Below are 15,591 nucleotides of genomic sequence, written 5' to 3' on the forward strand. Positions count from 1 at the left end.
TCATGTAGATGTAGATGTAGATGTAAATGCAGTCTAAGGATTAGCCCGGATCCTCGCATTAAGTCCGACAACGTCATCAACATCTGCGACGTGTGTGAGAAAAGTAATGAGACTGACGACGTCGTGTTGTTCCACTTGTAGGGTCTACTGAAGCAGGGGATACAACCCGTCGGCTTTGACCAATGGCGTCAGAATTGACCAGAGAGCATTTATTACACAGGCGAAAGATCTGACAAGATTGTTCAGAAACAGAGGAATACGAGAGACGAAAAATATAGTTGACATACATAAATGCAAGTAGTATTTTCGCGTTAAGGATATCGCGAGTTTGTATCTTATTATTTCCCTTGGAAAATGAAGGGGAAAAATGGATGGAAATATTGGTAGCATAGAATACCTCACGTCACATATATATGAGTTGTATTTCGAACCTCATTCGAACTGTATTGGTTAACTGAGTAGGGATACAAGTTTAGCATATGTCGATTTCTTCGTTTTCGTTACCATTAATATCCTGTTGTTCAGTTGAACTATATAGGTCAACTGAAGCACGGGATACAAATTTTGCATGTGTTGTTTCTTTCGTTTCCGCTACCACTAATAATCTGTTCTTACGTAGATAGTAGTACTACCTATGGCAGAAGGAGCTACGTGTATAATATTTGTATCCCATCCTGCAGTTGGCCTATGTTTGTGTACACTGTCAACGAAAACGTGGAAATGGACGTACATTAAATTTGCAACCTGTACCTCAGTTGAACTACGCGAAGAGGCAATAAGACGACACATACACAATTTGTATCCCGTACTTCACTATGAGGTGCAGTTTTTTTTTCGCCTTCGAAGCTAATAGTATCGACTCAAAGTTATAGTTTTCATCACAGCAGTGACAATAGTATCCCATTCTTTAGTTGAGCTATAAGGATATCTCAAACACCAACAGTACGTGATTTTCATAATGTCTCTCAAGGCAATTTAGATTTTTCGAACCACGTCCCTCGTCTTGTGGATTGCCACAGCCGATATTTGATGCAGCGCCATACGAGTAAGTCCTGAGTATGGCGCATGTACGCTCGTGAGGTGCATAAATTCGCCGCACTCACGACATCAAACATACTCGGCAACAAGACCACACATTTGTAGAAAACAAATTGTGCTCAACATGTCTACGCCCACAGCCTCTCTCAAATCATCCAGGTTCATCGGAACAGATAAAGCCATACCTACAAACGAAAATGAGAGACTAAAAATTGTCCTAAAATAAGACACTAATAGTCAAATCACCTTAATATCACTAAGAATGAAATTAGGTACCGAATGAATTGCATATAACCAATTATTTAAATAAACGCACGCGAAGAACATTTTGAGCAATATGGAGCGATCTCTTTTAAAATCACATTCAATTATTTAATGAACAATGATAGCGCTTGTCCGGAACACAGAACTGTTTTATTGTCTATCGCTGAAAGTGAAGACATTATTATCTATGAGTAATGTATGACGTCATTGGTCAAAGCCGACAGGTTGTATCCCCTGCTTCACTAGACCCCACTTGTATAGATCTTTCAGTCCCTCAGTCTGAGATTCAGCTCTATATAGCCATCATGTGATATCTGAGAGCGCCATCAATGGAGTTATGTCTCTGTTGTGAGTTATGAAGATGTAACAGCGGAATTTATGGCAAAGTTATGCCATCAGGTTTTGTGTTAAACCCCAAGAATCCGAGAGGGTACCTTTCGAAAAGTTGAAACAGGCCTATTGGGAACATTCCCTATCAAGAATATAAGTTTTTCGATCACAAAAATCAGATCTGGTAGGCTGAGAACACGTAGAAGATGAACCTCCCTGAGGGAGACCTTAAACTTGAAAAACCGACGAAAATGTCGAACGTGTACGTGCTCTCGTGAGAGTGTTCACCCAGGACAAACAGTCAACCGAGTATTTTACAAAGATGTTCTTGAAAGGCCCGGGAAAAGGGTTAATCGAATGAGTCCAGGCATTGCAGATAAGTGGACGCTGCGTCATGACAACACCCCATGTCACTCGGCCACATTCATCATGGAATTTGTTACCTTAAAGCCGGCCGAAGTGGCCGTGCGGTTAAAGGCGCTGCAGCCTGGAACCGCAAGACCGCTACGGTCGCAGGTTCGAATCCTGCCTCGGGCATGGATGTTTGTGATGTCCTTAGGTTAGTTAGGTTTAACTAGTTCTAAGTTCTAGGGGACTAATGACCTCAGCAGTTGAGTCCCATAGTGCTCAGAGCCATTTGAGCCATTTTTTTTTTGTTACCTTAAAAGGCATTCCTGTTGTTCCACAGTTCCCCTAATCACCTGATTTGTGACTTTTTTCTTTTCTAGATACCGAAAACGTCTTAAAAGCGCGTAATTTTGTGATTCTGGATAACATCCACAAGACAGCGACTGACAATGTTAAAGCCTTATCAGTTGAAGCCTGTCAGCTTTGCTGCCAAGACTGACAACAACTACTCCGGCAGTGTATAGCTGCCGAAGGCAACTACTTTGAGCGGCACAATATTGTTGTTTGAAGAAAGTAAAGAAATTGGTAGAAAAAGGAAATCAGTCTCATTACTTTTCTCACATTCGTTGTATATCTTTATTCCGGAAGCCACGTGGAGGACAGCCATACTGAGGTGAAGTGCTAGGCCGGGGAAGTCACCATTGCTGTGCTCCTGCCTGCCATACGTGGTCACACGAGTTCTAATATTAAGCTTTTGTCAGTGACTTCGACTAAGAAAACTTGTTATTTTTTAGTAAACTATTTCTCGGTTTACAGTAGCCTGATAAAGCTAAGTCATTTATGTTATTGTTGTTACCTCACTTATATGTAGAGTAACAGTGCCTTACGATATTGGCTTTTAAAAGACGTCTTGTAGTTTTCTTGTTCCTTCCGGGTGGATAGTTTCATTTTTCTAGCTCGAATGCCGAAACGGCGATTGACAGGGAAAGTGGCCACACTACTCATCGAGAAAAGTGGTCAAGGTTTCAATCTGTGTAACCCAATAAAAGTTAGTTACCTGTGTCACGGGTAGGACTACAGATTGATTTCTAAATTCTTTTATATACAAAGCCATCATCCAACATTGTGTCCCCATGAGATGAATTTAAAGTAGTTAATTAATGATATTTTAAATTATCTCTGGCCTATTGCTGTGCAGTGTGCGGCGCTATTTGCCGAGGTTGGTATTAGCAGTCCTATGATATAGTTTGGCCGTATTTCCTAATGGCTTGTTCTCTTCCTTCTCTCTGTGATCGCGAAAGCTTTTATGCGGCGGCAATCGGGACAGTTAAAGAGTTAGTCGCTGGTCGGAGCAACGTGAGGAAAGGTGGTTGCTTATTCGCTCGAGAAGAAATTTCCCTCAAGCTCTGAAGGCGGTTATTATGGGACCGGTCGCTCACACTAATCAATCGCGATCCTGCAGTAGTGTGGATTCGGGAGGTGGTGCAGCCTGAAATTACGGCAGTAATTGTTGTGTGGCTACTCAAGTTTGAATCTGTGTATGCTTCTCACTAAGAGAAGTGCTGCGCTTCGATGAGATCATATCGCCATTTTCTAGTATAATTCACAGATTTTGTGCCGATAGAGCAATTGAAACTATGTTCAAGGATTTGGTCATACACTGTGTCCTCCGGTCATAGATAGCGATAGACTTCACATGAGTGTACGTTGTTAGGTAGGGGACAGGTGCGCAATTTCCTTTAACCTTTTCCATGATTCGGACTCTTCCTACCAAGCGAAGCTTCGTCCCTAATTATTGTCTCCACTGACATTATTACCCTGATTTTCCAAATTTGTTGATTATACACAAAGTGAATATTGATGCTTTTGACTTAGTGATACTGTAATTGGTGCTGCATTCGTTGATAGAGGTCCTACAGAGCGCGGGTTGTCGCACGCCGGATCAGATACAGAGGTTGCAAGCCCGTTTTAACCACTATCTGGATAGAATGAATGACTTAGTGGGCGTGGACAACGAACAGGAACAGAATTTAATAACGAATAGTGATTATATTCAAGAATGGTCTCAAACCAGTAGTAGAAGAGTAAGTGCCCTTGATGGCGCAGATTGTTTGAGTGGTCACAATAGTGAGTCTGGGCGAACGAATATTGATACTGATTTTATGGAACTGCAGAACCCGTAACTAGAAATTTTAAATGAATTATTCAATTTTTACTTTAATTCTGTTGATCGCATAGCTGATTTTTGGTGTTTTGCGGTGGAGTTTCAAAACAGAACATGGGCCATGCAAATGAGTGATTACTGCATTTACATCTACATCTGCATGAATACTCTGCAAATCACATTTAAGTGCCTGGCAGAGAGTCCATCGAACCACAGTCACAATAATTCTCTGTAATTCTAATCTCGTACAGTGCGCGGAAAAAAAACAAACAACTATATCCCTCCTTTCGAGCTCTGACTTCCCTTTTTTATCATGGTGGTAGTTTCTCCCTATCTAATTAGGCGTCAACAAAATATTTTCGCATTCGGAGGATAAAGTTGGTGACAGAAATTTCGTGATAACATTCCTCCGCAAAGAAAAACGCCTTTGGTTTAATTATGTCCATCCCAAATCCTGTATCATTTCAGTGACAGTCTCTACCCTGTTTCGCGATAACACAAAATGTGCTTCCCTTCTTTGGACTTTCTCAATGTACTCCGTCAATTCTATCTGCTAAGGATCCCACACCGCTCAGCAATATTCTAGAAGAGGACGGACAAACGTATTGCAGGCAGTGTCTGGTTGGCCTGTTACATTTCTAAATGTCTCACCACTGAAACGCAGTCTTTATTGCCGTTAAAGTAAATGATAATTTGCGTGACAACGTTTGTAAGTAATACAAGAAAATAGTACATGGAAACAGTTTAGGACTAGAATTTCCACGATTATTCCACCCAGAGCCTTGCAAGAGTTAATTTATCGGCAGTAAGGGCGTGAACAGGGAATTGTGAGTCAGTAAGTTTATGCAGCGGGTTAAAAGAAGTGTGGTAGCCTTAGAACTGACATATCAGAATGCTAGGAAGAAAGTCATATTTTAGGAAGGCTGAGCCCCGAAAGTAGGCAGCGCGCCGTATTTCTCAATTGCCCCACGACACTGGCTCAGCTAGGTGAAGTAGTAAGAAACGTCCAGATCACGGAATTTATGGATTCGCGTAGGGATAGCCAGTGCAAAAAAGGAAAGGCTTGTGGGAGTAAGGGGTTAGAGGGGAGACGGAAGGAGCAAGGCTTCAATAGAAAGACACACCAAGAAAACAGTGATACGCGAAAGAGGATAGATAGCGACTGCAGTAAGGTAATTTGTTGGAAGTGCGGTAAGGAAGGAAATGTGAGAAGTGAATGCAGCGAGAAAGAAATAGAGGAACAAGAAGTGTGGCAGGGACTGCAAGGCGGAGGCAAACTGATTAGTGCCATTCTGAGTAAAGGGGCTCCACGACTGCCATTTTGTGCCAAGGATTAAACAGTGAACCAGTCTGCTCTCTTCTGCATTTAGGCAGCACTATCCGGCAGTTGATTATAAATGGGTCTTGAGGCATCAGAGAATTTGTAAGTTGCTAGTTGATATCGGACAATACTTGACGGTCGATAAATCGAGTTTAGTCGTCAAATGGTGTTTACAAATCAGTGTGACTATTGGTGAGTTTTCTTGGAAGATGTGCATGAAGGTTATTGAAAATTTAGCCACTGACTGTATTTTGAGGTCTGATTGCATAGCGAAGATGGGTCTGATGTCCAATTGTTGGGGGTGGGAGTTTCATTTTAAATTTAGGCCACAATGTATTTTTCAGTTTTACTAAGTCAGATTCGTGAGATGGCCAGTTAGGATATTTAGATGAATTTTTGAAAGGTAAGATCAAGGCTGTGTGCGTTGAATTTCCAGATTTGCTAAGCGATGTGTTGGGGGTTACCGGGCTGCTAGAGTATTGGACCGAATTAACGGATCAGGTTTCGGTCCAGAAACCACGGTATTAATTGTCACCACCGATGATGAAGGTACTAATGGAACATGTGGAAAAGATTCTAGAAAGGGGTATATTTCGAATATCTAAATCCCTATAAGCTGCTCCCATGTTCTTGGTTTCTAAATGCAATGGCGAACACCGTCTGGTAGTTGACTACCGTGTATCAAACAAAAAGGTGATACTGAAATCAATGCCACTATCGTGAGCCGGGTGGTTTGAGGGAGAGCGGGTATTTACTACATTAGATCTCAACCATGACTATTATCAAATGCCTTTAGAGGAGGCTTCAAAGCCGAAAAGAAGATTTCTAGGAAAAAATAGAGATTCAGCGGGAGGTAAGAAGAGTACAATGAGCACAAAAACTGTGTTCAGCAGAAAACAAGAAATCCTTAATTATATATCTGAAATGGAAAAGTGAATTTATGATTCACAGTAAATGACTTACTGAGGTTATCATTCCAGCTGGCGGAGCGAAACGAAATGCTATATAAGTTATTTAAAAAAAGTCTATAGGAAAGTGTTTAGACACTAGAAGTATTATTCCCTTGCGTACGAAAAAATTATGTAAGCCTTCAGAGAAACGGATATCCAGAGTTCCTATATATTATTTTCTCTTTCACTTGAAAGTATTTGGTGTGGTACTTTGTAATATGGATAAGGGGCAGTCACATGAAAACGATACAGATGGAAAAAAATCAGTAAACTATTTATTATTTAAAAAATAATCGCCACAACTGTTAATACATTTATCCCAATGTGAGAGGAGATCTATACCTTGTTCTTTCCATCTGTCTCGTTTTAGTTTGACTGCCCTTTATAGAATCAAAATGTGTAAGCAGCCAGCCCCCATCAGTAAGCACGTTTTGGTGAAAATTCAATATCTCTTGGAGTGGGCACTTTAGCTGACCTTCCGCTATTCCTGTGGTCACCATCTATGCTCCCCTTCTCTTTTCCATTCACGATTGTGAGAGAAGTGATTGTCTCTAAACCAGTGTATTAGCTCTAATTGCTCAGACTTTCTCAATGTGGTCACTTTGTGAGCAGTATGTAGGGTTGGTGGTGGGGTGGGGTGTGGGGGAATGGTACTGTTATGTCGATCAATTCCTCCCGGAACATACTGTCTTGCAATTTCAGTATGGAAGTTCTTCGTTATGCACAATACATCTCATGTACCGTCTGAATCTAGAGTTCGCTCGCATCGCCGCAACGCTCTCGGGCCGAGTGAACGATGCCCTGACGAAATCGATACCTTTAAAAAAAAAAAATGGTTCAAATTGCTCTCAGCACTATGGGACTTAACATCTGAGGTCATCAGTCCCCTAGAACTTAGAACTACTTAAACATAACTAACCTAAGGAAATCACACACATCCATGCGCGAGGCAGGATTCGAACCTGCGATCGTAGCGGTTGCGCTTTTCCAGACTGTAGCGCCTGGAACCGCTCGGCCACTCCGGCCTGCAAGCATTCTCCTCCTGCATTTTTTTTTTTTTAGCTCATTATTGATTTCAAAAGTTTAGTTTGCAGTGGATCGGTTAACAGAGAGAGCACGCTTCTTTGTCAAATCGAACCGTGAAGCACAGAACTAGAAAGTGCCTCTTTACGAAAATTAGAGTCACTCAGATTTTTGCGTTAAAACTCTTGTTTTGAAAGGAGAATAACAGTATATATGATTTTACTTAATTTATCGACTTCGTAAGTAACACACTTTGTAACAATGCGTAGACCCAGCAATGCTTGTATTAACAGTTAAAATTTATTCCACATTCACAGCGAAGTTTGCTATTGCTTCACCTTTCGGTAATCCATGACAGCATGGAAGCCTTTATAACCATAATGAGATTTTCACTCCGCAGCGGAGTGTGCACTGATATGAAACTTCCTGGCAGATTAAAACTGCGTGCCTGACCGAGACTCGAACTCGGGACCTTTGCCTTTCGCGGGCAAAGCACGACTCACGCCCGGTACTCACAGCTTTACTTCTGCCAGTACCTCGTCTCCTACCTTCCAAAGAGCACTTGCCCGCGAAAGGCAAAGGTCCCGAGTTCGAGTATCGGTCGGGCACACAGTTTTAATCTGCCAGGAAGTTTCATATCAGCGCACACTCCGCTGCAGAGTGAAAATCTCATTCTGGAAACATCCCCCAGGCTGTGGCTAAGCCATGTCTCCGCAATATCCTTTCTTTCAGGAGTGCTAGTTCTGCAAGGTTCGCAGGAGAGCTTCTGTAAAGTTTGGAAGGTAGGAGACGAGGTACTGGAGAAGTAAAGCTGTGAGTAGCGGGCGTGAGTCGTGCTTCGGTAGCTCAGTTGGTAGAGCACTTGCCCGCGAAAGGCAAATGTCCCGAGTTCGAGTCTCGGTCGGGCACACAGTTTTAATCTGCCAGGATGTTTCTTTATAACCATGTTACAGGGCGTACATTATTTGTTCTCGGATGTCAAGCGCTGATCTGAAATGCTAGAAGATATGCGTTCTAGCGATAGAAGTTATACTGACATCCTCCGATGTCTTCTGGATTCTTCACTTTTTTTGTCAGGCAGTATATCTGAGGCCAAGGAAAGCTTATTTTACCTTCATTTAATTTAAATCCAAAGTTAAAGATGTTCGCTTGACCGAAACTGTTTGTATATGAATAATTACACACTACGCAGCCTTTGGTGTGCCACGATGCCGTTCTTTAGTTCTAATTCGTCGGCTGTTGAAATATCTATCAAAAAGCTCAAATATCGGTCAAACCTTGTGCAGGAGTAACAACTCCTTCTGCTCGCTCAATATGTTTAAAGTGCGTGGCCCTCCCGTTACACGCACCTCCCTGTACCACCGCCTGTCGCACTAATACCTAGATGATGAAGATACGTACCTTAGCAATATCTTACTCTATCCAGCGGAAAACCAAACGTTCCAAAAGTCAACTACATTCCACGCATGTCGCAGAAACCTACGTTCCGCGGGTTCACCTAAGACAACTTGTACGGTCCAGTCACTTTATATGATCACCGCCTGTTTTCGATGTTAAAGCGCAATACCCATTCACTTATGGCAGGTGGCAGCACTAACTGTCGAGGGTAAAGCGGAAAACAGTGCGATCGTTGTCGTATGGGAAACGGAGCGATCTATCTGGCGTCAAAACGGGCAAGGTCGTCGGCTTTCGGAAAATGGATGGAAGCATTTTCGAAACGGCTAAATTTGTGTGTAAAATATGTCTCCAAATTTCAATATGTGATACGCGAAGTGGCGTAGTTGCGCCAGGGGCAGATATATCAGATCGTGTAAACAAATCGTCTGCTCTGTACCGTCCCATCGAATTAGTACTCGCCTGCAGGTAGGCAACCAGGTGAACGGATTTCCACAGTGGGCAGATGTCGTGCCTCCCCGAGTAACTTGTGTCAGCGACTTCAGTGAAATGCTCGCACGTGTTGACACTTACTGCATCACAAGAGGTGCCCGTATTGAGCACCTGTAATGAGAATTTAAAGTTTGGAGAGATTACCTACTGAAGTCTATATTTTCTGTACGTCTTCTAGTTTTCGCACAATCATTTTGTGAAACCCTCGAGATTGATAGTCTTGTTAGAAAACTACTACGTAAATAAAGAGAGCTTCATTATAGATTTAAGAGAAGTAAAAATATAGGACACCAACAAAAACAGACTGAAGTGAAAATGAGTACGAGTATAAGGAGAGCAGTGTTCCGTGACTATGAAAATAAATTTTGTCGACCGAGCTGAGTAAAAACACTAAGAGATTTTGGTCTTACAAAAATCAATAAGCGGTTAGAAATCCTGCATTCATTCACGCAGTGACTGTACTGGCACGGAAACGGAAGCTAACAGAGAACAGGCCGAAATACTGAATTCGATCTTCCGAAACTGTTTCACTACGGTCCCTCCTCCCAGTCATTGTACAGTATGAATATTGAAATGGCCAACGCTGAGATAACTGATCACGGAACAGAGAAGCAGCTACAGTCGTTCAGTAGAGGAAAGGGATCAGGACCAAATGAGATACCTATAAGATTCTATAAAGAGTCTGTGAGAGAAATTGCTCCACTTCTAGCAACAGATCGTAGATCTCTGGAGCAACGGAGAGAAGCTAGCGACAGGAAAAAAAGCACACGTCATTCCCGTTTTCCAGAAGTGTCGTAGGACAGATACCCATAATTATGGGCCTAAATCGTTAACATGAATCTTGTACAGTCGTGGAACTAGTTTTATGCTCAAGAATTATGACTTTTTGGAGAACAAAAATCTCCTCTGTAAAAGTCACCATGGATTCCCCAAACACAGATCTGACCAAACTCAAGTCGCTCTGTTCCCCCATGAGATACATAGCTGCTGTAGACAACGGTACTGTAAGTTATCATGCAACTATGTTTTGAAGTTAACTATCCAGTCTAGAACCTAGGGTACATATTTAGACAGTAATTACCACTGCATTGTGATAGTGAACATTGGACACAGTGTTACTGTGTGTGTACATTCTTGCTTGTTAGTTCCACGATTACGTAACGACTATCAGGCTTACATACTTAGAACATTTACCAGTACTGCTAATGAGATTTTAATGCAACATTTTGGATTACTTGAAGAAACATTCTGGATTTAAAGTACTTTCTGTGAAATACCAGATGACACAGTGGTTAGTTTATATGACAGCTACACGATTTTATCATGACGCTACTAATGAGTGACAATTTACAATGTTGCTTTTGCGGTGTTTCTGTTTTATATCTGCACAGTTTTTCTGAATTATTCTGGAAAGTAAAACATGTTTTAGTAGTAATTTCTGTGGTATAGCTACAATGAGACAGCCTCTTTCATAGCATAACAATACGTTACATTATAGTACTTTCTTGATCATGGTAAGGTACGTAATAACTACGATATCTATACGCAAAGCATTTCACTTTCGTTTATGATGGGGTAAGTACATTGACTTCAGTAGAACTTTGCTTACAGAGGAGGATAACTACGACACTTCCACAGAATTATCTTACAGCAAGACGCACATTTAGCGCTACAGGACACGCATTTGAGTGCTTAATTTTGTACTTACAACATTTATTTTTTAAGATTTTTGAATTACAAAGAAAGTTTTCCGTGATACATTTCATTCCATTGCTGTAATCTGTAACACCTGAGGGTATAATTACATTAATCCTCAGGTGGGTACACGCTTACTTTGTGTATCATGTGTTTGGCAAGCACAAGGAGCCCTAGCTAATATAGTATTTGCTTATATAACTTTACACATCGGTATGATGTATTTGGTATGAGAGCATGATTTTTAAAGTACGTTTGAGGTAGATGACACTACTGAAATGAGCAGAGAATTTCTTTAGGTTTTGAAATTATTGCAGAAAGCTACGACGTGTTTGAGATTTGACTGAGGTGTTATTATTATGATGACTATGTGTATTATGTTGTTGCGGTATGTTTATGATTAATAACCTGATGCTATATCAGAAATTTGATAATGCTACATATTTATAATGATGAAATATTGAAGAATGTCGACGAATATATATATGTGTAACAAGATAAAGAATAAGGAGTAGTGGTTAGGCACTCTGCTTTGTGAAATGGTTGTTGGAAACCAAGAATCGTTCTTGTAAGAGTTATGAAATGTGTGTAAATGCGTAAATGTATCACAATTCCGGCGAAATTTTTTTGGGCACTGTTATATCAATAGCATTTTGTTTCTACACATTTGCAACGCAAATTCTTGACCTGTGAAATATTTTTGTAGGAGACTGTCACTGCAGCGGAAACTGCTGTCGTAAATATTTCCGTAAGAAAGTTAAGTGACCACCTGCAGGTAATGCATCGTGGGCACCCAGCTGTGTGAGACGCCGGGAGAACAAGTCATTAGTGAGTGCCTCGTCAGAGGCACAGGTAGAAAAAAAGAAAGGGGAGGCCATTGTCCTCGCTGTTGACATTTCCTTGTTGAAAGCATACTGTGGAGCTCGTAATTTATGATATTTACTAAAATGCCTAATGAAATGATAGAAACATTTTACATCTATTGTCTTTGTAGTTGAGAGATTGCTCATTTTGTTTAATATCTGGTTTCCAGCTGTGTTGCAGAATTAGTTTTATAAAATAAACTTAGATGCATTTGCTAATGTGAACACTTTCTGTCAACAGATCTATTAAATAATTATTTTATGATCCACATTCTTCGAAAAAGGAGCTCTTGGAATGGAAAGAACAATAAGAAGGGACTGATAACAATAACTGCATATATAATTTTCTTCTCAAGTACTTGGTAATTTTTTGTAGAATTAGTTTTTGTGGTGCATCACTTTAATTACATAGACATTAAGATGTGAATAGACATTTCCCTTATCTGCATTGTTGTATTTAGTGTACTATTTTTTCTGCTTGAGCTATGTCATGTTTAGGTATAAGTTACTGCTGTTTGCCAGGAATAGTGTTACTGAATTTGACTTTGTGTTACTCTGCTAAGCCAGTTTATTACTGATTTATTTTTCTTGTTTGCTGCTCATTGCATATTAGTTGTAATATTGTTGCTTACTTTGCTGATTTGAATTTTTTGTCATTGATGTTTGTGTTAATTATTTTGTGCTGCTGCATTGCCTCGTCCCTTAGTTTAGCATCTGAGCTCAGTAGATTTAAGTTAGCTTAAGAGGGGATAGCCTATAAGAGAATGAGTTGCGATGAATTTGAAGAAATGCACTGAGAGGTTATACGAGAAAAATACAGAAAGCATGCTTGAACAGGATTTTTTTGATGGAAGCAAAGGTTGAAATAAGACGAACGATCTATGGAATGAAGTTTTGGGTTGGACTGCAGTACCAAATGTTACACTGACAACGAACCCTCTCCTTTCCTTTTGTGTTATCCCACTATGTGTTTGTGTACCCTTGTGTATTTGTTTTCTTCCTGTCTCTGTGTAGTTTCATAGAAATTTTTCTTCTTCTAATACTAAGCTACATTCACTATGATGAGGAATACTGTTATCCTCAAATATAATTGACATTAATAATATATTTACCTTGTAAATATGCTTAGCCATTATTTATTCTGTTTTGTTTTAACGCTTATGTGTGAAGTTGATGTTTCGAAAGTTATTCTGATCTTTTATGTATGTACTCATGTCATAATTCCTGTAACACTGATGTATATGTTATTTCGATTCTTTTGTAGAGCTTGTACTACAAATGTTATCTGTATTGTTATGTTCTTTCATGATGTATTTTGTACCTTTGTAATTGTATTCTTATGTTATAAAATTGTAATTGACACCAGTTCATCATATTAGTAACTTGTAAGTTACATTTCACTGCACACGTTTCTGTTGGTCATAGTATATGGACAATATGTGAGAAGTAGGGACTGTTAGTGTTTGCACATGTGTTAATAATTCAGCAAGGGACTGGATAACAGCATTGCTGGTTCTAAGGACAATTCCAAAAACTTTGTGCGTGCACAAGTGGTGGTTTATGGACTTGCTATATTCTCTGCAAGACTCTTCGATGGTGATTGTGTACCTGCACAGTCGCAACGGATGGCTGCCAGCCATCTCTACAAGGACTACAGTGCGTCTGCATCTTTGATGGCCCACCAATACCATTATTTCTACAAGGAGTACAGTCGATCTGCACGTTTGATGGCCCACCAATACCATTATCTCTACAAGGACTGCAGTGGGTCTGCACCTCTAGTGGCCCACCAATACCGTAATCTCTACCAGGACTACAGTGGGTCTACTCTGTGATGACCTACCTACCAATATTCTTCAAAACTTCGACTGACTCTGCTGTAGGTTTGCTCTGTTGTGGCCCATTACCTGCCTGCATGTCAAGAGTCAGCACTGTCTTCCCGTTGGAAGGACAACACTACTTCTTCAAGACTGCATGGAAATCCACTACTTCTGTGTGCAATTTCTTTTACTAATGAGACTTTGTAAAAAAAAAAACTGTAATTACTATTACGATGAATGATCAGGACTATCTTTATGGACTGTGAGAAAATTTTAGCTTTTGACCAACATTGTATCAATAAGTATGTGCATTTGATTTCTTTGTTATTGTAATTATGAAAAATTTTTTCAAATTATTATTGGCCACTGCCCAAAACAATTTGTAAAATTTTTGTGGGGAGCATGGGGGCTATTTAAGTAGGCTGTTTATGTTTTCTTATGGGCAACGTTACGTAGCGCTCTGTGTGAAAATCACTGGCTGTGTTTGCATTGTTGTCTGCCATTGTAGTGTTGGGCAGCGGCAGCTGGATGTGAACAGCGCGTAGCGTTGCGCAGTTGCAGGTGAGCCGCCAGCAGTGGTGGATGTAGGGAGAGAGATGGCGGAGTTTTGAAATTTGTAATACTGGATATTATGAACTGCTATGTATATTATGATTTTTCAACACTATTAAGGTAAATACATTGTTTGTTCTCTATCAAAATCTTTCATTTGCTAACTATCCCTATCAGTAGTTAGTGCCTTCCGTAGTTTGAATCTTTTATTTAGCTGGCAGTAGGGGCGCTCGCTGTATTGCAGTAGTTCGAGTAACGAAGATTTTTGGTGAGGTAAGTGATTTGTGAAAGGTATAGGTTAATGTTAGTCAGGGCCATTCTTTTGTAGGGATTTTTGAAAGTCAGATTGCGTCGCGCTAAAAAAATATTGTGTGTCAGTTTAAGCACAGGCATGTATAATTTTTCTAAGGGGACGTTTCAGTACTCAGGTTAAAGCCGTCTTTATACAGTGCAGGAAGGCGTTCGGCACCGTCCCGCATAGCCGATTATCAAAAAAATTCGAACTCATCGAGTATTGGATCAGATTTGCGATTGGATTCAAGACTTCCTTGCAGATAGAAACCAACACGTCCCTCTTAACGGAACACAACAGACAGATGTAGAGGTAATTTTCAGAGTACACCAACGAAGTGTGACACTACCGTTACTGTTTATAATGTTTATAGATAATCTAGTAGAAAGCGTCGGAAGCCCTTTAAGACCGTGCACAAATGATGCGGTTGTCTGTAATAAAGTAGCAACGCCAGAAGGTAGTATCGATGACCTGTAGAGGGTTGATAAATTTTGCAGGCTCTGGCAGTTCACCTGTACGTAAATAAATGTTGCATACTGTGCATACGTAAGAAAAGAAATCCGTTAGTGTACAACTACACTATTGATGAAAAATTGCTGGGAACGATATCTACCGTATACTATCTAGGAATAACTATACAGAGCGAGCTGAAGTGGAATGAAAACATAAAAAAGTAACTGAAAGAGCAGATGCCAGACTGAGATTCATAGGAAGAATCTTAAGAAAATGTTACTCATACACGCAGAAAGTTGCTTAAAAGGCGATTGTTCGGCCGATTCTTGGGAACCGCTCATCAATCTGGGATCCTTACTGGGTATAAATGATAGAAGACCCAACGAAGAGCAGTACGTTTCATCACGAGTTCGTTTAGTTGGCACAAGAGCTTTGCAGAAATCCTCAACAAACTCCAGTGGCAGAAGCTACAAGAGAGGCGTTTTGCACCACGGAGAGGTTTACTACTAAAATTTAGAGAGAGTTCTTTCCGGACAGACTCGGACTACATACTACTTCCTCCCGGATACATCTATACAAAAATGGCTCTCA

This window comes from Schistocerca cancellata, chromosome 2 (assembly GCF_023864275.1).
Source record: "Schistocerca cancellata isolate TAMUIC-IGC-003103 chromosome 2, iqSchCanc2.1, whole genome shotgun sequence".
NCBI classification, from domain to species: Eukaryota; Metazoa; Arthropoda; class Insecta; order Orthoptera; family Acrididae; genus Schistocerca; species Schistocerca cancellata.